This window comes from Takifugu rubripes, chromosome 10, assembly GCF_901000725.2.
Source record: "Takifugu rubripes chromosome 10, fTakRub1.2, whole genome shotgun sequence".
Classification (NCBI taxonomy): Eukaryota; Metazoa; Chordata; class Actinopteri; order Tetraodontiformes; family Tetraodontidae; genus Takifugu; species Takifugu rubripes.
In genome coordinates this window covers 894,367-920,281 of record NC_042294.1, presented here as the reverse complement: position 1 = coordinate 920,281, position 25,915 = coordinate 894,367, and positions in this window count along the sequence as shown.

Below are 25,915 nucleotides of genomic sequence, written 5' to 3'. Positions count from 1 at the left end.
CGAATAATGTTCCCTAAGGGAAGCATGTACAATGTGAAGAGGATTGGTCCGAGTACAGCACCTTGAGGAACTCCGTGGCTAACCCTACTGTATGAGGAGGGAACACCATGGACATGAGCAAACTGGTATCTATCAGATAAATATGATCTAAACCAGTCTAGTGCTGTCCCTTTAATCCCAATCACATGTTCCAGTCTATGTAACAGGATGCTGTGATCAACTGTATCAAAAGCAGCACTGAGGTCCAGCAGAACCAGCATAGAGACCAGTCCATGATGAAGCTATGATGAAGCTGAAGCTATAAGAAGATCATTAGTAACTTTAAGAAGTGCTGTTTCTGTGCTGTGATGAGCTCTAAAGCCTGACTGAAACATCTCAAACAGGCTGTTTCTCTGCAGGTGCTGCAGTAACTGAGTCACCACCACCTTCTCAAGAACTTTAGAGATAGAAGGAAGGTTGGATATTGGCCTATAATTTGCCAATACATCAGGATCTAGTGATGTTTTTTTAAGCAACAGTTTAATCACTGCCACCTTGTAGGACCGGGGTACATAACCTGTCCCTAAAGAACCATTGATCTGGTCCAGGATAGAACTGCCTATCAATGGTAAAACATCCTTCAACAGGTGTGTTGGGATGGGATCTAAAAGACACGTGGTGGTCTTGGATTTCTGAATTAGCGATGACGCCTCAGAAAAATATATAGGGCTGAAGGAGTTTAAGGGCTCGTTGGAGAACCTGTATGTTCCCACAGTCAGCACATCTGGTGATGGTCCAGTTGTAGGGATGGCCTGGTTAGCTTTTTCTCTGATGGCTAGAACTTTATCAGTGAAGAAACTCATGAAGTCTTCACCACTAAGGGAAGAAGGGATACGTGGATCAAAAACACTGTGACTCTTAGTTAATTTGGCCACAGTGCTGAAAAGAAACCTGGGGTTGTTCTTATTTTCCTCAATTAAAGAAGAAAAATAAGCTGTTCTAGCCTTGCGAAGGGCCTTTTTGTAAACTAATAGACAGTCTTTCCAGGCTACATGATAGCTGTCTATTTTACAAGAATGCCACTTCCTTTCCAGTCTTCGCACTTTCTGCTTGAGGGTCCTGATATGTGAATTATACCAGGGGGCACACCTCCTCTGATTAACTTTTTTTTTTTTCAGGGGGGCAACAGAATCAAGCGTGATTCTCAGTGAGGTTGCTGCACCTTCAGCAATAGAGTCAACCTCAGCAGGGCTAAGATTATAATGAATGATCCCTGGGGAAGCACACGGTGGTCCTGGGATTAGCACAGGGATCACTTCCTTAAACTTAGCTACAGCATTATCTGAAAGACATCTGCTATAGTAAGACTGTGCTCTGAGCATAGAAGAATCCTTAATCATAAATGTAAGTGATCAAAGAATGGTCTGACAGGAGTGGGTTCTGAGGGAACACTGACACATGTTCTACCTCAACACCATAAGTCAGAACTAGATCTAGGGTGTGGTTAAAGCTATGAGTTGGTTGGTTTATCTGCTGGAGGAAACCAACTGACTCAAGTAATGAAATGAAGCCATTTCTAAAGCTGTCATTTACAACGTCTACATGGATATTAAAGTCTCCCGTGATAATGACTTTGTCTGTTCTAAGGACCAAGTCAGATAAGAAATCAGAGAACTCAGACAGGAACTTTGAATGTGGCCCAGCAGGGGGCCGATATATAACTACAAACAGAAGTGGCTTTTCTGCCTTCCAGTTCAGATGGGTGATGCCAAGAGTCAGGCTTTCAAATGAACTAGAGCCATATTTTGGTCTAGGATTAATTAATAACTTGGAGTGATAGATTGCTGCCACTCCCCCCCGACCAGTAACACGAGGAATATGATAATGAAGATGGGTAGGAGGAGTAGATTCATTTAAGATAACATACTCCTCCTCCTGAAGCCAGGTCTCAGTAAGACAAAATAAATCAATGTGATGATCCGCTATCAGGTCGTGTACTAACAGGGATTTACACAAAAGATAGTAGTTTCTCCAACTTGTGCTTTAGTATCAATTTTATTAAGATTATGGTGATTGACCGCTCCCCTGCTCTTTGATTGGTGAACTTTTAACCGTGGAACAGAGACTACCTCTATAGTGTTAAATATGTTATTGTTGGTGGATGAGGGTTCTATGGAAGCAGCAGAGAGGTGTGTAAGACTACAACTCTGCATCCTGGTCTGGACCCTGGATTGTCATGTCACTTTGGGTCTAATAAAATTAGCCAAATTACTAGAAATGAGAGAGGCACCATCCCGTGTGGGATGGACACCGTCTCTCCTAATCAGACCAGGTTTTCCCCAAAAAGTGCTCCAATTGTTTATAAAGGCCACCTGGTTTTCGGGGCACCACCGTGACAGCCAGTGACGGAGCGACGACATGCGGCTAAACATCTCATCGCTGGCCAGATTGGGGAGGGGACCAGAGAATGCTACGGAGTCCGACATCGTTTTTGCGTAGTTGTGCTCCTGATGACACAGGGCCAGTTGATGCCCTTTTTAACTGTATTCTAGATATCCAGTCATGGATGGCAGACAACTTTCTACAGCTCAACCAGGATGAAACAGAGGTCTTAGTTATTGGTCCTGAAGGTCAGAGAGAGAAACTTTTACCAAAATTAAAGGATTTTAAACCATCTCAATCTGTATGAAATCTGGGTGTGATCTTTGACTCTGATCTTAGTTTTATTCCACACATCAAAAACATAACAAAGGTAGGTTTTTACCACCTGAAGAATATAGCCAGAGTCCGCCCGTTTCTCTCTCAGGCCAGCACGGAGGTGCTGATGCACGCTTTTGTCTCTTGTCATTTAGATTATTGTAATGCCCTGCTCTCTGGTCTTCCCAAAAAGAGAATCTCTAACCTACAATTATTACAAAACTCAGCTGCACGGGTGCTGACGAGGACCAGAGGGCAGGAGCACATCACACCAGTTTTAAAATCGCTGCATTGGCTACCCGTGCGTTTCAGGACCGATTTTAAGGTTCTTTTATTAGTTTTTAAATGTCTTAATGGTCTTGGGCCGACTTATTTATCCGACCTGCTTTTATTCTATCAATCCTTGTGGACTCTGAGGTCCTCCGGCACCGGCCTTTTAACCATTCTACAAGTAAGCTCTAAAACGCACGGGGAAGCGGCCTTCAGTTATTATGGTCCCCGACTGTGGAACAGCCTGCCGGAGAACCTCAGGGCCGCAGAGACTATATTTTTTTAAAAAGGCTCAAGACACACCTTTTTAATCAGGCCTTTAATTGATTTTTTGATTTCTTTTTCCATCCCGTGGACGGCTCTGGCCTGGGTGGCGCGGGGTCTCTGTGCCTTGGTGTGGAGCCTCCTGTCCGTCCGGGTCGGGGTGGTCTCTGTGGCGGTACCCCCTGTGGTCATGGACCGTGGCCTCGCCCGGCCTGGCTGGCCCCCCCGAAGGTGGTGTCTCCCTCGCCTCAGATCTCAGTGCCATGTCTCAGCTTGTTTGTATGTGTGGGTGTTTGTGTTTGAGTGTGTGTATGCATGTGTGTGTCTGTATCTGTGTGTGAGTGTGTATATGAGTGTGTGTGCTTATATATCTCATGTATGCATATATGTGGGGGTGGGAGGGTCAGGTTTTTTCTTGTCCTTCTTGATTCTCTTTTTTCTTGATTTTCCTGTTTCTCTTTGTTGTTTTTATCCTTTGTGAGGCACTTTGTGCTACCCAGGGTATGAAAAGTGCCATATAAATAAAGTTTGAATTGAATAGTTGCACACCGACTCTATGTTACTTTTGGTGACCTCCGACCGACGAAGCCGGCTGTCGTTGGCTCCGACGTGAATAATAACTTTACCAAATTTACGTCTCGCCAGCAGCCATAAATTTGCTTCTATGTCGCCCGCTCTGGCCCCCGGAATGCACTATGGTCGCTGGAGTCGGCTTCACGTAGTGCAAAACAGAGTTGCCAACTACCAGGGTCGGTTTCTCAGCGGGTGTGTCGCTGAATGGGGAAAAACGATTAGCCACGGGAAGCGGTTGGTGGTGCACCGTGGGCCTTTGTTTTGGGCTACGCTTCCTGCGAACCGTCACCCAGCCGCCCTGGCTAGCCGGCTGCTGCCAGGGGACCACTAGCTGAAGCTACACTAGAGAAGCTAGCTTCTCCTGGCTACCTGACGCAACTCCAGCTAACTCCAAGCTGCGGAACCACGTCTCAAGCTCGCTAAGTCTCGCCTCCATAGCTGTAAATAAACTACACTTTCTGCACCTATTCCCTTCACTAAGGGAGGCAGAGGAGTAACTAAACATTTCACACGCTGAACAGACAAAGACAGCGGGTGTAACAGACGGCAAGGCCATGCTCATGCTAATAGTCGGCGAAGCCCTGTATTTGTTTAATATGGGTTGTTTCTCACTGTTGTTATCAGGTGACTAGAATGTCCCAAGTGTTCAAATTATAATTAAAGTGAATACAACACACCAAGTGTTCAATTTTAAGTAAAGTGAATACAACACCCCGTGCACAGTGCAACCAACAAACGATTGAGAAGACAGGAAGTGACGCAATACGTTACCCAGCGAAGACACCCAGGATCGGTGGGGATCGAAGGAGTGTGTGTGTGTTTAAGAGTGACAGAGAAAGTGCCAGTGACTTTGCCCTACTTAAGTGATTACTAGACAATGTGCTGGAAAGTAACCTTACCATTGGTGAGCAATATGACTATGACGTGTTGCTTGGGCAGCTCAAGCTCCTTAGTGCAATAAATTTTGCCAAGTCGTTCATGCACGACCCCAAACCATATACACGGGTTCTGGAGGCTCTACAGGTTGGTATGGCAGCCGCGACAGCTTATCCAGAGTGAGCTGGGTGCAGTACTCCCTTGGATAGAATGGATATGAGCTCAACTGTGGTTCCCATGTTGATTGCCTACTCAGGAAGATTGCCCTTTATTGACTGTGTTGGCTTAATTAAGAACTGCATTTCAGATGGCATTCTGCAGACTGGTACCCAAAGAAATTGCAGGATTTGGCTTCCTGACTGCAAATAGAGTCAGAGGCATTACAGCTCCAGTGAAATGGTGGCAGAAATGTGGACACCGTCACAGCAAGACTTGTAAGGAACTGCACCTCACCTCACCAAGACCATCAGCAATCTCCATTATTCTTTAACAGAATTCATAGTCTATGATCTGCTGTCGCAACCAACAATCCTTCAGGTGAGTCTTACTCTCAAACAACATTTGTCTGAAACTCAATACTAACTTAATTCAAGTCTGAACCCCCCAAGCACACCTTTGAAGTCAAGAGGAAATAATCAAAATTTCCTCATTTCCCAAAACTTTCCTCACTTTCAGATGAAATGCATGTTCTGGGCATTAATATTTAGTATGTCAATGATGTATGTACAAAATCATGTGCATACACTTGTGAGCGCACACACAAATTATGTACAGTAACCATCCTAACCTCAAAATCGCAACGCTAACCTAAACCCAATTTTAAGTGAAATGTTAATGTCCTCACTTACTTTTAAGAAAAGTCAGTTTGTTCTTCTTGAATCTTCAAAGAAATTTGCATGTTGAAGGAGACATTTAGTTTAAACTGCAAGTCACCAAAGAATGAGTTCAGCACGTGGACGAGGTGATTTAGAGCCTCTCTTTTGCAACAACTCAAAAACATTCCTTTTAATATAAAAATAAATCTGGCAGACAAAATAGTCCCATGTTTTCATGTGAGGACAAGAAATCACACTTATGTAGTTGACCAGCTTTGAAATGTTAATTCATTGTTTGAAGTATTATGGTAAAAAAAAAAATTAGAACAGCAAATGCAAATCTGCTGCTGCCTCGGCATTGATCTCAGAATAATATATATCCCCAAATTCAGGTTATATCTGTTTCCATCATCACATAAATGGATTTTTTATTGAACACTGACATATGGGATGTTTTCAATGTTTGTATTAAGCTGTTTCATAGATGAACGGTGATGCCGTGATGGAGCTCACGTGAAGTTGCTTTTCTTCACATTAGCCAGTAAATCTTCACAGCCTTGTCCTCAGAAATCTCCTGGTGGCTTCTGGTAGAACCCTTTTAGAGACTCCTCTCTAGAACTTTCTCTGAGTGGCATCATAGGTGGTTCCTTCTAATGGTATCATGAAGAACCTCATCTGAAGGTCCCAGATATTTCCCCATTGTAATCTACAGGCACTTACATGAGGAATCATTTTATGTTGAAAGCTTTTTATCTGCAATCTGTGTCATGAGGCACACAAAGAACCTCTTCAAGGGTTTCATCTAGAAATCACTGAAGGTGTTTCATGGATGACCTTTTTATAGATTGAAAGGTAGCAAAGCTCAAATCGTTGAGAACAGAAATGTGTTCCACATTTCAGTAGTTTTATACAGCCATGTATCTCTCTACTGGATATGCCAGATTGTCATAGAACAATCTGGCAATATCATAGAACCTTTTCCAAAAGTCTTGTTGAGGGTTCTATAGAAAAATTCACCCAACCATTTTTTTCTTAGAGTACGCTAAATATGTACTCAATTCTCATTGATTTGATGATTAGGTTTACCCACATACCTGCTCACAAACACAGTGACACAGTTATACTTATATCTTTTTGAGGACAATTAATTACCCAGCTCCTTACCCTATCAGTTAGGGTAAGGAGCTGGGTAATGAATTGGGGCTAGGGCCTAATCCCAACCGACCCAATTCTACCCTCAATATTAAAACCATGCCTTACACATCAAACAATTGGTTAAAGATGTGAGGACCACCCAGAAATCTTCACTTTGGTAGTAAAATGCAGATTTTGGTACTCGGTATGTAGCAAATACAAGAACACACATACACACGCACCCACACACATTTATGGATTTATACAGAACATCCGTCCACATGTTCTGCTGCAGAGGACAGAATGGCTGCAGCAAAGCGTCTGCTGAAAATCTACATGGGAATAAATCCTATAATCTCTCCCCAGTTTGCACACTAGACTGGCTTAAAGCAATTACTCTGACAAAGAAAGCATTTCCCCCCCTTCTTCCTCTTCCTCCTCCCTGCCTTATGTCAAATTAATCCTTTGAACTTTCTGAAAGATCTCTGTCTTTTCTTTTCTTGCCTGAGAATGAAGACACACTCCGTTTTGGTTTCCATTCTTCTCTTTTGCAGATATGGCACCTGGAAAAGGAGATTGCTTTCCGAGTGAAACAGCTGTCAAGAATTCCCCGCGTCTCCACGCGCTTTCTCCCTCTTTGTTCTACCTGACCCCTCCCTCGTCTCTCAACTCCACTGACGGAGAGACAGGGAGCTGAGCGAGGGTCTTATCTTGTCTCGGTGGGATCCTTGCAGGTGCTGAGTGATGGGAGGGTGGGGGCCCTCCAGAGGAAGGCAGCGGAGAGGCGGAGTAAAATGGATTAAACAAAGGAAGAATGGCGTTCTTTTTGACAACCAGAGGATGTGGTGGGGGTTGGGCTGTGGTGGGGGCAAGGCCACTGCTGCTGCTGATTATTTAACGATGGGGGAGTTGAAAGGGTGGGGAGGGGATTGGGGGTAGGAGCTTGACACCTGTGGGGGAGTGGGGAGAATCAGCAAGAATGGGGTTGACCATCTGTTGCAGTCACAGACGATGGAGCTGAGACGAGGCCTTCAACCCAGTCCAAAAATGTTAATGGTGTACCGATGATGCATATCAAATGTGCATCTGTGCTCCACTCCTCACTGTACAGACACCATTCACCTGCTCCTCAGGAAGTTTGTTGCAAATCATTGCAGTATCACCTTGGGCTGTTTAATTTTGTCCCCAATTGATACAAAAGTTTAATTATTGTTTCATTATTGTATCATCGATCCTTGTTTTAAATGACCTGATGGCATAAATGCCCCCAAACCAAACAATCCATAGTCTAAGACGGATCTAATTTGATTTTTCGTTTTGTTTCTGTTTTACACGTTCGTCTGAATTGGATCGGGGGTGCAGTGGAGCAGGGATGATGAATAGTTTTATAGGGGCTGCCGTTCAGCAAATTCACAGAAAGTTTATGAAGCACAACATATTACGATACAAGCAAACATGTACCTATATTGTGATTTAATAATGCAGCATTAATTACATTAATTGGACACAAGCATGAAAAAATTGCTGACATTATTGGTTTTTATTTTCAGCCATGAACCCATTAATTTCTTGAATTTTGTAACTTTTCCTTATTTTCAAATGTTAATTACTTCCTTTCTTCCTTCTTTTCTTCTTCTTCTTTATAATCGACCACCATACTGACTGCCTGATATCCAACATCAGCAAACCATATGTACAGTGAGGAGAATCAACCATTTTACTATTAGAGTTTATCAGGAAATATATTAAATTTGAGTTGGAATTTTTTGGGGCAAATGGAAGGTAAACTTTTCCCAGCTTTTCACTTATACCGATACTATGTCTTCATGAACCTTTTTTGACTGGTTCATGAATTAGATCGTTATAATTTTAAGAGCTGTATTTCAGACAACAATGTATAAAAAGTGTGCTAATATGTAACACTAAGGCTGTTTTCATGCTGCAGCACATGTGGCTCCCGTCCCACTGACATGCTGCCTCCTCCTGCAGTGACTTTGTCTTTAATTGTGATGGTGTTTTGTTTTTGCATCCCCGGGGACAGATAACGGGGGAACGCTCCACCGTCTGAGGGGAGCCAGCCTGAAGAGGTTCTGTAAACATGGCAGAATGAAGATTAATCACACACTAGAGATGGTGTTCCCACTTTAATAATCAGTATTGATTACTGTCACCTTACATCTGCGCTAACAGCTGCTGCAAAGGGGGCTTGTTGCCCAGGGCTGGTCCACCTCACACTTCTACCATTAAATCATGTTCTATTCAGCAGAGACCAGCAAGCTTAGTATGAAACACAAACCAGTATGTATTCTTTATTGTCCACAAACAAGCTTGAATCTCCTGAGCGGGAGTGTTTATCTTGCAGACTGAGGCCAGTTCCCACTGGCCTCTTTTGCAAAAAAGAAAGCAGCATTTTATTTGCAAAGCGTGGGATGAATTACTCTGACCAGCACGGCACTGTAACATGATATCAATAATAAATGTAACAACCAGCTCTTAGTGTATACTGTATGTTGCTTTATATCTGCAGCTTTTATTCAATATTTCTGCATCAGGTAAAAGTGAAACAGCTAATAAAGCAACATAATTGATTAGATTTTTTTATATTTTTGTGACCTCTGGCCTGAATTTTGTGACCCCTGGTGTCTAACTAGTTTTAGCCCGTCTTCTTTATTATACCCCCCTTATTTTCCCTTCAAAATGTAGTTTTGCAGCTTATAAGCCCAGTACAGGTGTTATCTACCTCGTTTTTTTGTCTCTGTCACTAAAATTCACTAATTTAGGGTTGGACCTCCTCCCTTAGTGCCACTAATGTTCCATTCCCGAGAAATCTAAACAGCTTCAGTTACCTGCTTTGATCCTGCAGATGTGATGGGCCGGAGGAAAGTTTTGATGAGCTCAGAACCTGAGCTCAGGCCCCCTATACAATATACATTTATGTATAAATATAATGGATTCACCATTTATATTAACAAGCATTTATATGTTACTTCACTAAAGCTACAAAGAACATATTTTCTTAAATTCTTTCAAGACCATTATAACTTCTTTTGCTTGTTCCTTCCTTTACAACTATAGCAGCATTTGCCCATATGTACCCTATCCCGGCTGCATATGGGCGAAGGCATGGTACACCCCTGAATCAGTCACACCCCATTCAGGGCCCTATGTGACCACCCCTCCCCTGACTTGCATTGACAAAAAAGACCAATCATTCTTTTAATCATTGTTTTATCAATATAAATATACTGTCAAAAGAGTTAAATGAAAAATGGGGGAAAACAATCATTTTTTTCTGTGTGTAGATTGTATGTTTTCATGGGAATAGTCATTTTCCATTTTCCTGCTAACATTTGGATGGCTTACTTGGGATTAATTCCTCCTCCAACATTTTTATTCTTGCTTTTTGAAAGAATAACACCTCTTTTCTTCAAGTCATTTTTTACAATGAGAAGCAGACATGCTGAGCAATTTATACACCCACTGTATCTAACACCTGTTAGATCTGAAGCCTGCGACACTGGAGGAGACTTAGATAAATAAAAACTTCAGAAATACCTGACCTCTAAGCAGAGTCTGAAACCGTTGTAAAAAAAAAAGGCACACACTCGGGGGCTTGTGTGAGGTGTAGCAGTGGAGTTTCTTTGAATAGGAACACGGCGCACCGTGACCTGGAGAAAGCCCGTTCTCCGTCTCCAGAGCCTGCGGCAGGACGGCTGGGAGTTTGAAAACCGGGAGGAAACGCTTGATTGACATCTACACTGTGTCGATCCAAGCATGTACAGGAAAACGTGGAATGTAATCGGTTCAGTAGAAGTGAGCTATATAAAGCTGAACAAGTAAATCGAAATCAGAGCAGTGGGGCTAATAGGAATTAGGCTGCAGGTGAGGAAAAAATAATCGATTGAAAATATGTCAACTGAAATTTCACAAGTGAACTCCATGATTTTGCCTTTGGACTTGGCAACTTATTCTGCCAGAGTAATTACACAATTATGTCATTTGTACAAACAAGCCCACAGCTCGGCCATGGTCCATTAAAAGTGTTCAAAGCTCCACACCTCTCAGATAAATACAGGGAAAAGCAACGGATCAATGAAAGCGTTTATTGGAAAGGCCTCTAAAGTGGAGTTCATTCCTGCCATTTTCTAAACCTCACAGGACAGAGAGCAAGGTGCAAGTGCATGTCCATTACCCTGAATAGTGCAATGGGGTGTACGCGTTCACGTTCCAAACTTCAGTTTGGAAATGAATCCTGTGTTATCTGGGATAAGACAACAGTTTATTTCTGTTATAGTTCAGGTATGTAGAAATGATAGAAATAGATGCACATGGTGATGTTTCTAACTTGACATTTATAAATCATCTACTTCCTGGTCTTCATCACTGGCTGTTAGCTAAGGTGCTGTCAGTATCATTATTTACCTATGAGGGCACAAATAATGATAAGTTCCATTGCTAATATATTACTGAGCCTGCTATTATACAAAGCGGAAATTTATCTATGATTTTATGTCACCTCACCTGATGGCGATGGCTTGTCTGACTGAGCCTCCAAGTGTGAAATCAAACCTCAAATGGGTGACAGGAGAGGATACAGGAGGGACAAACAAGAGTGTAATTGTGAGTCATTTTACTCTGCTTATCTCTGCTAATGACCGTCACAGCGTTGATGAATGGAAACGTGTTCCTTGAGTGTCAGACACATCAATCAGCATGTCTAATGGATGCCTGTGGTCAATGAAAAATGTACTGATCATTTCAGAAGCGAGGAGGTCAAAACACAAGCCTTCAAACTCTGTTATTTATGGGCTCTACAGAGCTAAGTGTCCACATTGTCTATGAGATGACAAGTTGAGGCAAATTCCTTATGTTGACACTGAGCTAAAGTGAGATCACCAAAACCCCATTTATACATTCACCTTTAGGTATAGTTACTGCAGCAACTGGGTCCAACATAGTCTCATACTCGCAACAGCTTAGTTAGAATGAAAGAAGCTTCCCACGTTAGAGGCAAAATATCTTCCAGGTTCTTTAAACAGTCCAGTTTACTCTTTGCTAAATCTTAATGGGTCCACTGATCAAAATTTTATTAATTGACCGTGACCTGTCAAAATAATAGCTCTATGTATGAGTGACCCTGCAGGAAACCTTTATCAAATATCAGGAAAAACACATCATCGTGATATGTATATGAAACATTCAGATATGTTGCTATATATTGACATTAGACATGTTTCCACTGCAGGAAATCAGGGGTAATTTCCCCGGGCTGTTGCTCCAGGAGCCACCAAAACTCCATAACTGCTCAATTCATGGACCTGCAAGAAAATCTTATTCTTTTACAATATTACAGGTCACTTCCTTTCATGTTTCCCCTCTTTCTGGTTTCTTTGTTATGATATAGCCACCAGTGTAGCCACTTCAAACAGACTAAGTTGTTATTTCTGGATATCTGGAACAATGTTGTCTTTTATTTGAAAGTTTCATCTTAACAATGGGATGTGGACATAAAATGCAATCACGCTTTAATTAAACATCTTGGATATTGAAAGCTTTCAAACATAGACTGATTAAGATCATGGCTGTGAGCGGATGGACACCTGAGACATAAACATAAATTAAGTATATGCGTTAGAGAGGAAGATTATTGCAATAATTATTTAAGCGACATTAACATGATCAAAAGTTCCGATGTCCTCTGTAGCCACTTTAAGAACAAGGTAATGGCCAGTATCTTTTCAAGCAGGGCCACGGGATTCAAATCCCCTTTGTGCAGAGTCTTCAGTGATGCCTGGGGGCGATTAGATGGAATTACTTTATGTGTTCCTTTATAATAATTTTAGGCAGGTAATCAGCAGTTTGCAATGGCTTATCCTTAGATAGTCACCCTGCCAACCTTCTTAATCTATTATGATTCACCCTCATGTAATTTTACATTAAAGCGGGTGACTATTCATTAGGTGGGTGTTGTGGTTCTGAGTGCTGAACATTGCAATTACAGCCCATAGTGGTGGGTCCTGACCCTGGAATAGGCCTGCCGTCAGGATGGCCAGTAACACTAATGGATGCAGAGGATAATGTGGCTGTCATAGTCTTAAAAAAAGGCCTAGCTGCCTTCAACAGTAAGGACTGGCTGTTTTTGATTATTTAGCGAGGACCTGGGCTGAAATTATGGGAGATGGATATAATTTGGAAAAGCAAAGTGGGACCTAACTTGTGTCATCTGGCTCAGAGGATTGGATTGGGTTTTAACAGTGAATCTTTGCATTTTTCCTCGGGGCACAGTGCATTGAAGTACGGCAATATTTACAGACTTTCAACAAAAGAGGCAAATTACTTGAAAGCTGAGATATATGAGGGCAATACCAGATTTACAGCACAATCATCACCACTTCACAAGCATTAATTTACTTTTAACTATCTAGACATTCAAAGAAGGAAAAATGCCCTCTTTTATACAGCCTGCAACCTGTACTTACTGTGGCAGAATCTTGATCTGCAATTTGTTTTCTTGCATATTGCTCCGTAAGCCTACGTAAGATCAGTCTTGGGACACAGAATCCATTTCCTGTTTGATGAATTGCATACACCATGCTAAGCATGAAACTTCCCAGCATTCATAAACTTAGGAATGCTGATTGCAGTTGATTATAAAAAGGCTTGGCCAGTGCTGTTTAAAATCTTTCTTTTAATCCCCAGACAGCCACAATCTTGCCTTCCAATTTATTCTCCAGGAACCTGTGGAGCAAATGTAAATCTGCAAATGTGGCAGCAGCCCAGTAAAAGCCAGATTTGAACTGCGTTTTATGAGAGGACTTCCGTGATATAATTCCAGAGACATGAGGAAACCAAATGAGATGGAAGTAAGTGGCTTCCTGCAAGTGTTCTCTGAAGATCTGTGGAAAGAGTTTGCTAGTACAGGTTGTACAATTAAGTTTAATTATTATGTTGATAAAAATTTCCATATGAGTCCTAATGCCATACCTAAAGTAAGCACAAGAACCTAATTTTCTGATAATGTTCTACTTGTAGCTTGTAAATGGTGCGCAATGGTGTTGTTGTTTTTTTCTGCATGTTTGTGCTGCTGTTGCGCTGTAAATTTCTCCGTGTAGGACAAATAAAGGAATCTGAATATGAATCTGATACAGATGAAACTAGCATTTACCAGCTTCCAGCTGGCAGCTAATCAAGGCTTTTATCTTTTATTTTTAATCAAATAGTGTTTCATTTTCCTCAATGTTGCTTCTTGAAATGATCAATATTGTCAGCAGTTATCTTCCTCTACCAAATTATATAGCAATCATGCAGACACCCGTTGGTAGGTAGATGTTGCATCACCTCAGGAGGTGTCAAATCTCACAGGTTAAACATAGCACAGGAAGCGTAGGCGGCTACTCCACCTACTTTCTTCCTTGAATTCAGAGATTAAAAGATGGACAGACTCTATACAGACAGACATAATGTACAAACATGTTTAAATACAGACCTGCTGACCCCAATGCCCTCCCTGCAGTTTTAGTTCTGTATCTTCCATATAACTGAGGTGTTAACATGTCTGATGCATCTGTCTGTTCCTTTCCTCTTTTCCTCCCAGCCAACTATGAGCAGGAGGGTGTCACCATATACTGTAAGCTTGGTCCTGATTGCTTCTTCCTGTTAAGATATTTTTTTTTTCCCTTCAACTGAAAATCAGGCCCTGGGTTTCAATTAAAAACACGTAGAGACAATTTTGAGTGTAACGCCTTTGGAAATAAAGTTGAATCAACCTGAAATGAACATGACTCAAGAGAAATTAGGTTTGAAAAGAAAAGGACAGCTGGTGGGTTTTTTTTTAACATCGATTGTTACACTGAAATATCAATGTTTAACATTTGATGTTGGAACCCACAACCTCTGAAGTGACCATTGACATAATGCAACTGTATTAAACTGCCATCCTTGCAGACGTCATAGTGGACTGGCCATTGTGTTATTTACAGACATTCTAGCTTTACAGTTGACACATGCAATGACATCATGCACATACTACAGTAATTTCCGGACTACAGAGCGCACCTGATTAAAAGCCGCATAATCTAATTTTAGAAAGAAAATCAATTTTGTACTTATACAAGCCACACCGGATTTTAAGCCGCAGGTATCCCACGTAGTAATATGAAAAATTAGATTGAAAACATTCAGTACCGGTATATGTTTTTATTATCGTAAGAGACGAGTCACTGACGAGTGACAAACAGACAGGTAAGAAACAACAGCCACTCTTTTCACTTGTATGTTTATACAGAGACCTTAAATCCAATTTTTATCACGTCAGGATTTTTTAACTTTTCTTTTAATTTAATGTCGCTTAGCAACATAAACAAATATATTCTACCGGTGAATGCTTTTTTTTTTAATGGTGTCTGTAATGCAGCTACCTTGAAATATACGTTTGTATCAGCTACACACAAATTACGTTGTTTATGCTTTTTTACTCAAACAATGAACAATCTAAAACCCCTGATGGCCCACCTCTAAAATCTTCTATTTTCATCGCGGTGGGGATTGCTTTTGCCTTCCGTCTAATTTGTACAGCGGAAATACCGCAGCCGCCTGCTCTCTGTGTGTTGACCCAGTCTTCCAGAAAGTTTTCAAGCTCGGGCCTGTTGTGATCCCGGATTCCCAGTTGTGTTTTTCCTGCAGGGGGCGTGGTGGAGCCATGCTCCGGCCACCTGTTGGCGCACCTGCAGGACATTAGCGATCAGCCGCCTATTAAGGTCTAAGACTCCGGCCTACCTGTGTTGGAGGATTTTTGTGTAACTTGGTGTTTCTGGGGTCTTTATTGGGTTTTTTTTGAAGGTTCTTGTGATTTTTTTGGCTCCATGCTGGAGCTCTTTGTGTGCACCCGGAGGACGAACTGTTGCTTCCCGGCAGTCCAGGAGGACTGTCCTTTTTGTGTTTGTTTAATAAAACCAATTTTTGGACCTTTCATCACTGCGTCTTGCCTGCGTTCAGGTCCTAAACAACCACGAATTGTAACAGGGCCATCTGCTATGTTTACGTCTGAAAGCTTTTGTCGTCTTTTTGCTTTGGATCAGTTCGTCAGGCTGGTGTCTCCACCTTATCGCCATTGATTACCGTAATGTATGCCAAGCTTACGTGCGTCAGCTCGATTAACTTCTTCAACTGCCAGAGTGATTGCTTTTAACTTAAAAGTTGCATCATTTGCTTTTCTTCTAGTATTTTCCACGTTGATGAGGGTTAGTAAAAATGACTGATTCACAATAGTTGTGTGCGCCACGAAAAAAAACATAAATAAGCCGCACCGTAGAATAAGCTGCAGTGTAGAAAAAAGTAGCGGCTTATAGTCCGGAAATTACGGTACATGATTAATTTAGAATAAATAACTATGGAGTTGGCTCCTAATGTGACACAGTTAAGTGCCAGTCTTCAGTCTGTCTCTGTCACATTTTATTCATGTGAATGTGACTACAGGCATCAACACTCAAGTGGCACCCCATAAATGCATCAAAATCAAGCAAATTTAGTGTGTTAGAGTGTTTTACCAAAGGAAAACAAGTGGGGAGCCACTTGAGGCCAATCAACAGCAGCAATGGAATTCAAATTTAAAGATTTCATAGGTGTCAGGAGACAAATGACAGGATTTGATAGCATGTGGTTAGTCATGTTGAATGGACTGACCTGACAAAATGAGGCAAAATCTGTTCGTATGTTCAGTTTCAGCGATTTCCATGGAATAATCACAGCACAGTGCACAACTGAGACTGTCATACAGTATAATCATGTGAGACAAGCACAGGTTGAGACTGAAAGTGAGAGCCACTCATAGTCCTCCACCATTGAAGCTGAGACCCTCTGCGTCTGGACTTGGAGTCATGCGGAGAGCTTAAGGCTAGCTGCAGCAGCCAAGCTTCCACCACTGCTGATCTGTCGAAGAGCAACAATGCAGTCACATGGAGAAAGATAGAAGACAGAAGGGGGTGTTGGGGAGGGGGGAAGAGCCAGGATTAGAAAGATGTATTTGGATGCTGGTGAAGGGTAGCCAAACGGTAAGAAATTAAGGAAAACCAGTGAGCAGCAAGGCTTAGACAAGCAAATGGGATCAAGGCCTGAAAAGCAGTTTTCTGCTCCATGTTGAGCAGTAAAATCCAGGCTGCCGCTCCAGTTCAGGTTCGAGAAGAGACACTCTTCCCAAGAAACAAAATGTGTTTCAAAATAGACAAGTGTAAGGTGTGCGAGTCATACAGAATCTTTGAAAGGGATCAACATCCTCTGATGGAGGGTCAAGGGTCAGAAACTCACTCCCTGGTCTGCTCAGAGGGTGTTTGCAGCATTTCTTTCACCCTTCAGCTAAAGCTAATGCTGGCTTGTCAAAGAGTGAGCCAACATTAACGGCACTGATTTGGCCACTCAGATATTCCATATTGTGCAGAGTGCAATAATTGGGACCGATTTGCACAAACATTAATGCTTTGTCAGCGGCTCCGCTTCATTGCTTACCTTGGCCATGCAGTGTGCTCTAAGAAACAACTGGATTTATTTTCCTAATTTCAGTGATTACAAAATCTGGTCTAGAGATTTTTGCAGATTCTGTCGTGTGCAAATTTTCCCAGTCTGTAAGTGAAGTTTTGCTTCCCATTACTTCCCATTGCCTTGAAACTCAACGATCGGTGCATAAATGTTCTGATTTTGTCCTGCCCCCAAACACTCAGCATCTCTGGGGCTTACCTCGGCTGGCCTGGATTCTGGGCTTAAGCCTGATGATTGAAGGAACAGTCGAAAGGCTGAATTCACTTCTGATTGACAGCTAGTTTGAGATCCACACCATCACTTGAGCATCCGGACCTCAGTCCCATTTCGTAGTATCTGCTTTGCGAGATTGCTTGACCATTTTCAGTGTTCGTTTCTTAAACTATAAATAAAACACACTCATTGAATTTCCTTGTCTCAGTTTAATACAACTTCAGCATTTCTTTGTTAGAGGTTAATATTATTTTGTTTGTTCTATCATTCCAACTCTCGGCTACTCCCAACGTCCCCTGTTTGAAAAGCTACCAGCAACCTGCTGCCGTAGTGGCGCATGCAGACAGATTTGCATATCAAAGGAAGACACTGAACCAAATGAGTCTGAACCATGCTCTTATTGAATATTAGAATTTTTAGACATTGCTGTCAACCTCTTTGTAGCATGTTGCAGAAGACTGGTCTTTTCTTTACCTCTTTGCATCACTAACAAGCAGAGTTTGTCTATTTAATCAGTTAAATTTTTGTATAGCTGAAGTAAACTTTTCATGTTTTGAGTGCACAGTATCCCATCTTAGTGGCTCAAAAGCATTCTTTCCTCCCCTCTAAATGACTGAAGGTGAATATTTGAAATGCAGTGCATGCATTGTGGCTCTAACAAAGAATAAAAAAGTAGAAATAAAATAGAAGATAGTTGAGCCCAAAGCTGTCACACACATCACTCTTCTTATGCAAACTAGCCTGACTTCTGGAACAAGTTTTAATTTTCACCTTTCTTCTTGACTAAATAAAGAGTGTTAGCTGATACCTGGAGGCAGGCGAAGGAATAATTTACACCGGCGAGATGAGAAGGGTGTCATAGAATTAATTTCTGTATTATAGGTGCAGACGGCAAACAGACACAGAAGAAAAGAATGAGAAAAAAGATTAGCGTGTTGCAAGTTATCTCTACCCGCAGCATGCTGGGGTGTTAAACGTAGCTAAACGCGTATAAATTGGGAAATGATGCGTTAACTGTCTGCTTCTTTTCTCCTTTAGTTCCAACATGTGCAGAGTCTGAGTGTTTCTGCTTCTTTCGTGCAGAGGTACACAGGCGGACAATGTTATTTCATCTCCAGCTGATTGCTGGGACGTTATGAGTGAGGGTGACAGTAGCTGTCATGGCTGTCAAACAGCTCAGCCTGCAGCATATAAAACTGCAGGTTATAGTGTGACTGCTGACATGCTCAATCGGCCATTAAAGAGAAATGGCCATCAGCCATATAAGTGCCTGACAGTCACTCATCAAAGAGCCTCAAACGCGGCCAATTGGACTCCAGGTGACAACAATGAAAAATTTGATATTTACTGTGACACCATTGTGTTTCTCTGAAGCATAATGACAATCTGTCTTTTAAAGAAAATCTTGGATCACACGCGATGTTGTGGAGATAGCAGAGACTTTTCTGTCATGTGTGAACACCCTGGCTGCTTGGAGGTCAACATCATGAAGAGAGTTTGAGGCTAGCATCCTCTGTGTCAGTGCCGCTCAAACCTGAGGGAAAATGAATTTGCAATGACAATGCAATGTCGTTTTTTTTTTTTCCCCGGTCAAATCTTTACATTTGGAGGATTTATCAGCGTATTCATTTAAATGGCATGCGCTGCTCTAAAAAGAGGGGAAAATTAACTAAAAAGTTATTGAAATTCCAATTATGCACCTTACCAGCTAACAGCTTAATAACCTGACATTTAACATTTGCTGTTATTGATTTCATCCTTGGTATTTCAAACAAAACATTTGATTATAAATTATTTCCCTTTTATGCCATCCTCTAGATTTCAAACCTTCAGTGTGAAGACTGAATGGAATATAACAGTTCTGCTGCAACACCAAAGTCACACTTCCTGTGCGTCGGCCATCGTGAAAACTGTTGGCACACAAAAGAGGCTTTGGAAGAAGGCAGGTCCAGTTTCCTGTCCATTTCAACTGATCAGTAACACATACAGACAAGGAGGACTAAGGAGACAAAACCACTGTCCTGTCACATGAGAGAAGGAAAAAAAATAGGTAAAGTGGCTAATCCCCTAAACTTTCCTGAAGGAAGCACTTTTTTAATTCCAGACATCCTTCCCTGGGGGTAGACTGTTATCAGCTGATTCTTTCTTGCTCCTCCTGCCCCTGTTTTCTGTCTCCCCTCTCCGTGATGCATCTGCCAGGTGTGATAAGGCAGACAAACGTTACCTTTACGGGGCTATTAAACCCATTTCCCCGTGCAGTTTTGAAATGATTATCACCTCGGGTCCATGGTTACAGGTTAGCTGATAGCTCACCTCCATCAGCTCATGTCTGGGGACTCTTTGAAGCATAGGCCTGGCTGGGTGGTTGAAGATTATATGCGCGCCTAAACCGATTGAATACCAAGGGGGGCAAAACGACAAAGGTAGAGGGAGGGTAAAAAAAAGGGTAGAAGAAATGAAAAGAGCAGGAGTCCTGACATGCACAGTGCTGTGGCCGATGATAAAGGATGCAGTGACAGCTTTTCCTGCCTCTGTCTGGGACTTACTGTGACTTTATATGGAACACATTGTCAGGTAAAGGGCAGTTACAGTCTGAGGGAAGACAGACGGCCCTTTATTTCAGCTTTCTGCTTTGTCTAAAGGTACACCTTTAGTTTGTTGCAAATTGGATTAAGGATATCTCAAACTCAAAACACCTCAGGCGAGTATAGTTAAGCATATTTTTTTCCAAGAATTTCCATAAAAAGAGTTAAGCAGGCTCATTTTTAAAAACTTAAAAGTGCTTAAAGGCGACATTTGTTCACAGCTGAGACAGCTACATTGTCTCTCCTCCAGTGTGCATGCTTCCTGCCAGCCAGAGCTGTCTTTAAATCCTCTCAAGCATCAAGCGTCTGCTCCATAGAGATATCCGCGCCGCTGCCCTCCACCACTGGCTTCCTTCAGTTACCTGTTCCTACATATCTGTCAGCAGCTGACTGATGATCTCCTTTATTTCTGGCCATTTCCTGCTGCACATTATTAGACTGTGACACTTACTGGCAGTCAAACTTATGCCAATCGGATCTGCTCTAATATTAATAACACAGAGCATGAAGACAGCATCTGCTCTAAATTAACTTTGGCTTTACGCGTTCCAGAAGAACCTACAGCGTATCTATGGTGGCGACATACCTCCAATAGCCACTCTGAAGCCTTCCTAACAGAATAAACTGACAGTAGAGGCACCTAATTGAGATAACAACGAATATATCTTACCATTAATTTAATGGCACTCAGAGAATTTCCTGACTAATTGACCCTCAACCCCTCCACAGTATAATTACCAAGACTGGCACTTTTGCACGCAGTAGCCAGACAAATCCTGTAAGGTTTCTGACCCTACAATCTGCATAAAGAATTAAACAGGCGATAAAGCAAGGCTTACAACAGCATAATGACAAATTATCACGTGTTAGCATCTGAACATTTATTTTTAATGTAAACCCTTAAACAAGTCAGCAGGGATGTGGCAACTATGTGTTTAATAAGCCCAACTGGGAAGCATAAAGGCTACAGAAATAAAAAACAGCTGTCTCTTGTCTTGGAAATAACATTAGCACATAATATATTACACCCAGCAGAAATTATTGACAGCTATGGCAGACGTGAGCTATAGTCAAGAGAGTTTTAATGCTTAATGTTAAATGCCAAAACCGTGTCTTACTTTGCCATTTGGGATTTAAATATTGACGCTGAGGGCGATGCCGTTGGATTGTTTAAGATATAATGCCAATAACCTAAAATTTGTCCATTGGTTTGTCCTCCATTCTGCCAGTTTGTCTTCTAACCTTTCAGGAAACACTAACCTGCTATTCTATACAATAACACAATGAAGCACTTTAGACTGTAGTAGCTCCTTTAACCACAGCTCCTCGTCGGTGGTTCACCAGAGATACTGCTCAGACACGCGGTCGAGGGTCTGCCGAGAGCTTTTCACCCTAGCGTTTAATGAGCGATGTTCGGGTCCACGACACATCCATCTCAGTCCATTACTGGCTCCATAAAGCTTTTGAAAAGTCATTTGCACACTCTATCCACTTAACCAAAAGCCTATTCATAAGAGCGTGGTCCTTTTCAAAATGGACCATTTATTAGGAAAATCTGAGCAATTAAATATTTTGGGCCGTTAGCATGGCAGAAGACTTGTCCCTTTCTCATGGAGCAAAGCAAAAGACAGGCCAAGATCTGAGGAGAATCTCGTATTTTGTTTTTGTGGGCACAAGTTAGGAGATCATTTTGCTTTTAAGTATGTCAGCATTGCCTGTTGCCAGGTTAGCGACCATACCAGAATCAGACGCACTTCTCATCCTGTGTTGCACATTTAAGCTGGTCACGCTTTTATTGAGAGAGCAAAAACTGAAGGAGCAGGATTAATTGGAGGCCTCATAGGCGTTTTAAAGCATCCGTTCTCCTGTGCTGAAGCCCCCAGGGGTGTTGTTTTCTGAGCACAGGCATTATGAAGAAATTCGTTAATGAAAAAACAACAGTTTGATCTGAGCCTGCAGTCGTGCACTGGCTCCCCCGGGAGATGAGAACATCTTATGACTGAGACCTTTCAATAATGGAGTTCACTATTAATCATCTCTCTCGTGTTAACGTTGTGTTTTCCTTCTGTTTCAATGAGCAGCCAATCGTATTCTCCGAAAATGAAATAACTTCTGATACTAAAATTTAAATAATTTTCCCTCCTGCCTTGTGAAAAGGGAAATTTATCGGCAGAATAGAGATAGATTTATGTTATTTATGCTAAAGATTTATGCTACAGCTCCCATAGAGAATTTTTGGAAATGTTTATCTTGTAAGAAAACTATAATGCGATGTTTTAGTCTCACCTTAAACCTAACACGATTATCAAGCTGATGTAATTTAAAGCAATGATGAGAAATGAACTTAAATCAGTATATTGGATGATTTTTTCCCACATTTTTAGAACCCTGTGCCTTTGCCAGGAAATTCACGTCCTAATCGCAACACAAACACATGTGACAGTGACTGTAAATAATATTTCAGGGAAATTTCCATTTCTTTAAAAAAAAACGTCAGTCTCACTGCGGTTGAGTGGCAGATTTTTAATTGGCAAGCACTCAGCTTTCCTGTCTAAACAAACCCAGAGGAAAGACGTCAATTTATTAGTTTAAATGTGAAACTGGGAAAGCAAATCCAATAGAGGAAATCTCATTAATGTAATCGTTTTCAGACATGTTCAGCTGTGGCTGCTATTTGCACATAGCCAGAATGTTTGAATTATCTGAACCATGTCTGCTTGCTTCAAACTGTTTTCCCAGCTTGTAAAGGTGCTGCTGACAACTCTAATACATAAACTCACGTGTAAGGAGAATTTCAACTGCAGCGAGTGCTTGAAGGCATAAACTAAGGCTTACCTTAGTAAGCTAGCATAGAAAGTACTTTTCTAAATTAAAAGGCAGAAGCAACAGTGATTGTACTGTTATGCAAGCCCATTTCTGCCAGTTATCAAAAGTGTTTAAGAGACATCATAGTTAAGAGATATGAAAGTCAAAACTATGAGATAGAAAGTCAAAATTCTAAGATAAAATGTCATATTTATGAGAGAAAAGTCAAAATATGAGATACAGTGACAATTATGAGATAAAATGTCAAAATACTTTGATAAGTATTTTTTATATATATATATATATATACACACTATTATATACTATTATATATACTTTGATAATGTCATAGTTATGAGATAGATAGTCAAAATGATGAGTGACTTTTTAATAATATAATCATAATAATGACACATTATAACAGATTTTCTACTTCTTATCTCCAAAGTAGTTTTCTATGTCAACTGGACTGGGTTTCTTCTCTTAAGGACGTTTCGCCTTCTATCCAGAAGGCTTCTTCAGTTCTGAAATCGCTGGGGAGAGAGCTTGAAAACATAGCCCTTGTGGACCTTTAGCATGCTAATGATCTGGGTGGTCACCTGAGAGTCGTTAGCAGGGTCGTTGGTCGGGTCGTTCACCTAGTTACTGTTGAGGTGTCTCCCCTTTGTCTGCTGGATCACATGGTGGTGAGTCACTGGGTCTCCTGGAATGGTGTGAATGTTTGTTTTGCTGTTGGAAGGAGTGGAGGACTGCATTGTATGTGGGTGATAGGAAGTGCCTCAGGCCACCACCTCTGTTTAAGGATGGTTTTTCCAATTTGACATGGATAGTTTCCTTGACACCCCTCTCAAACCAGCGTTCTTTTCTGGCCAGTATCCGTACTTGGCTGTCCTTGAAGGAGTGCCCACTCTCCTTTAAGTGTAAGTGGACTGCTGAATCCTGACCCGAAGAGGTGGCACGTCTGTGTTGTGCCATTCTTCTGTGGAGAGGTTGTTTGGTTTCCCCAATGTACAGTTCCTAGCATTTCTCCTGACACTGTATAGCATAAACAACATTACTTTGTTTGGGTCTTGGTGTCTTGTCCTTTGGGTGTACTAACCTCTGTCTGAGAGTGTTGCTGGGTTTGAACTGAACCGGTATGTTGTGTTTTTGGAGGATCCTCCTAAACTTCTCAGAGACTCCGGACAGGTAGGGGATCGAAACGCTGCGGCGTTTGTTTCTCTCCTCCTCTCCTTTGCTGGGGTCTCGGTTTCTTGAGGTTTTGGTGAAGGCCCAGTCTGGGTAGCCACATGTTTTGAGAGCTGTCTTAATGTGGTCCTGTTCCTTATTTTTGCCTTGGGATGTGGTGGGTATTTCTCTGGCCTGGTGTTGGAGAGTTCTGATCACTCCCAACTTGTGTTCCAGTGGGTGGTGAGAGTCAAACTGAAGGTACTGGTCGGTATGTGTAGGTTTTCTATAGACTTCGATGGTGAGATTTCTGTCCTCAGTGATCTTGACTGCGCATTCCAGAAAGGCCAGACTGTTTCCTTTTGTATCTTCTCGGGTGAATTTTACATGCTGGTCTGTTTTGTTGAGGTGATCGGAGAACGCTTCCAATTCTTGTGTTTGAATTTTGACCCAGGTGTCGTCCACATATAGGATGTCAGGGCCTGGGATTCCACCTTTTCCATGTATAGATTGGCAACTATGGGGGATACTGGTGAGCCCATGGCTGGAAGCGTTCTCCGATCTCATAATTTATCTCATAATTTTGCCTTCTCTTTGAGACTTTTATTTTATAAACTGGTGGAAACGGGCTTCCATACAAAGTTAAGCAATAGTTTCATCCTTTGTGTCAACTTCCTGCTAAAATGAATGAATCCGTTGTGGACTGTTTTCATGGATTTAACTAACCATCAACTAAGTGGACAAACCACAGAAGGTGCCAAATAATCAGCTAACGAATGGACCAAACTCCCTCACAACTGTTTTCAATTGCTGCTTCTCATACTTTTCCAAGGGAAAAAGCAGCAGAAAGCTATAACTAAATCCGTTTAAATTCAAAGTTGGTTCAAATTATTAATGCTTTTGACTTTCACACAGATGATATGCATGTTTCACACTGTCATGGTGAGAGCAGAGAAAGCATCTGTATCTTTGTGGACCTGACGAATACAGGCATTTTGAACCGGTCCCTCATCTCCATTGAGGACTGAGTCTCGCTCTGCATGTAACCCTGTTGTAGGGTGTGTGAATGTGTGCCAACAAACCCTGGTCGTCATGACTTATTTACATTGTTTACTCTGACTGTTCCCTGTTGAGGCCACGCCAAGGCTGAATGATTCAGCAACCCGGAGCCATTGGAACAAGCCACGGACAAGCAACGGATAAAGTCATAGGTGTTGCTAATCTGTTTGTGGTACCCCAGAATTCGCAGTCAGATCCACACGCGTGAGTGTTCCGTGATGTAAGCGCTACTCTTGATGAGCAATGAATAACACGTGAGCTGCCCATGTCTTAATGTTACACTCACACGCATGCTGAATCCATCACAGTACATGTGGATGACATGACGTTCCAAGTCGGCTTTAAACCACAAAAGGAGGAGTTTGAAGTGTCATATTGTAGGTATGATGTACCTTCTTTACGTGGGCAGTGCGTGCCAGCACTAATTGTCATTCCCTGGTGAGCACATGACCAATGTCCAAATATACCAGAGAAGGGGAAAAAGAGACACGGTGAACTCCAAGACAACTAATGAAGAACACATTTTCAAAAAGCCTCATCTCAAGAAGAAGGCCCGACATCAAAGGCTTCCATTTTGACATCTTAGGATGGAGGAGATCTATCATAAAGTTAAGTGTTTCAGAGTGCTACATGTTATCTGAATTTGTTCATCTGCTCAGCAGCTAAAAAACACCTTTTCATCAGGAGTGATTAAAATGATTTTTCATGAGGTGCTGCTTTAATTTTTCCTCTGGTCTGCTGATTTAGTTGGCGCTGAGTGCTGCAGAAATACATCTATTATTAAAAATCAAACTCTGTGTCCAGGGCATCTCCTAAACTGGAGCTCTTTTGGGATGTCCCTGGTCTGTGCTGGTCAGTATTTATCAAACCTGTCCCTGGGAGGGAACAGTAATGAAATGGAGATGGGGTTGGGCAGGAATAAAGGCTGGTGAGGGTGGGTGGATGCAA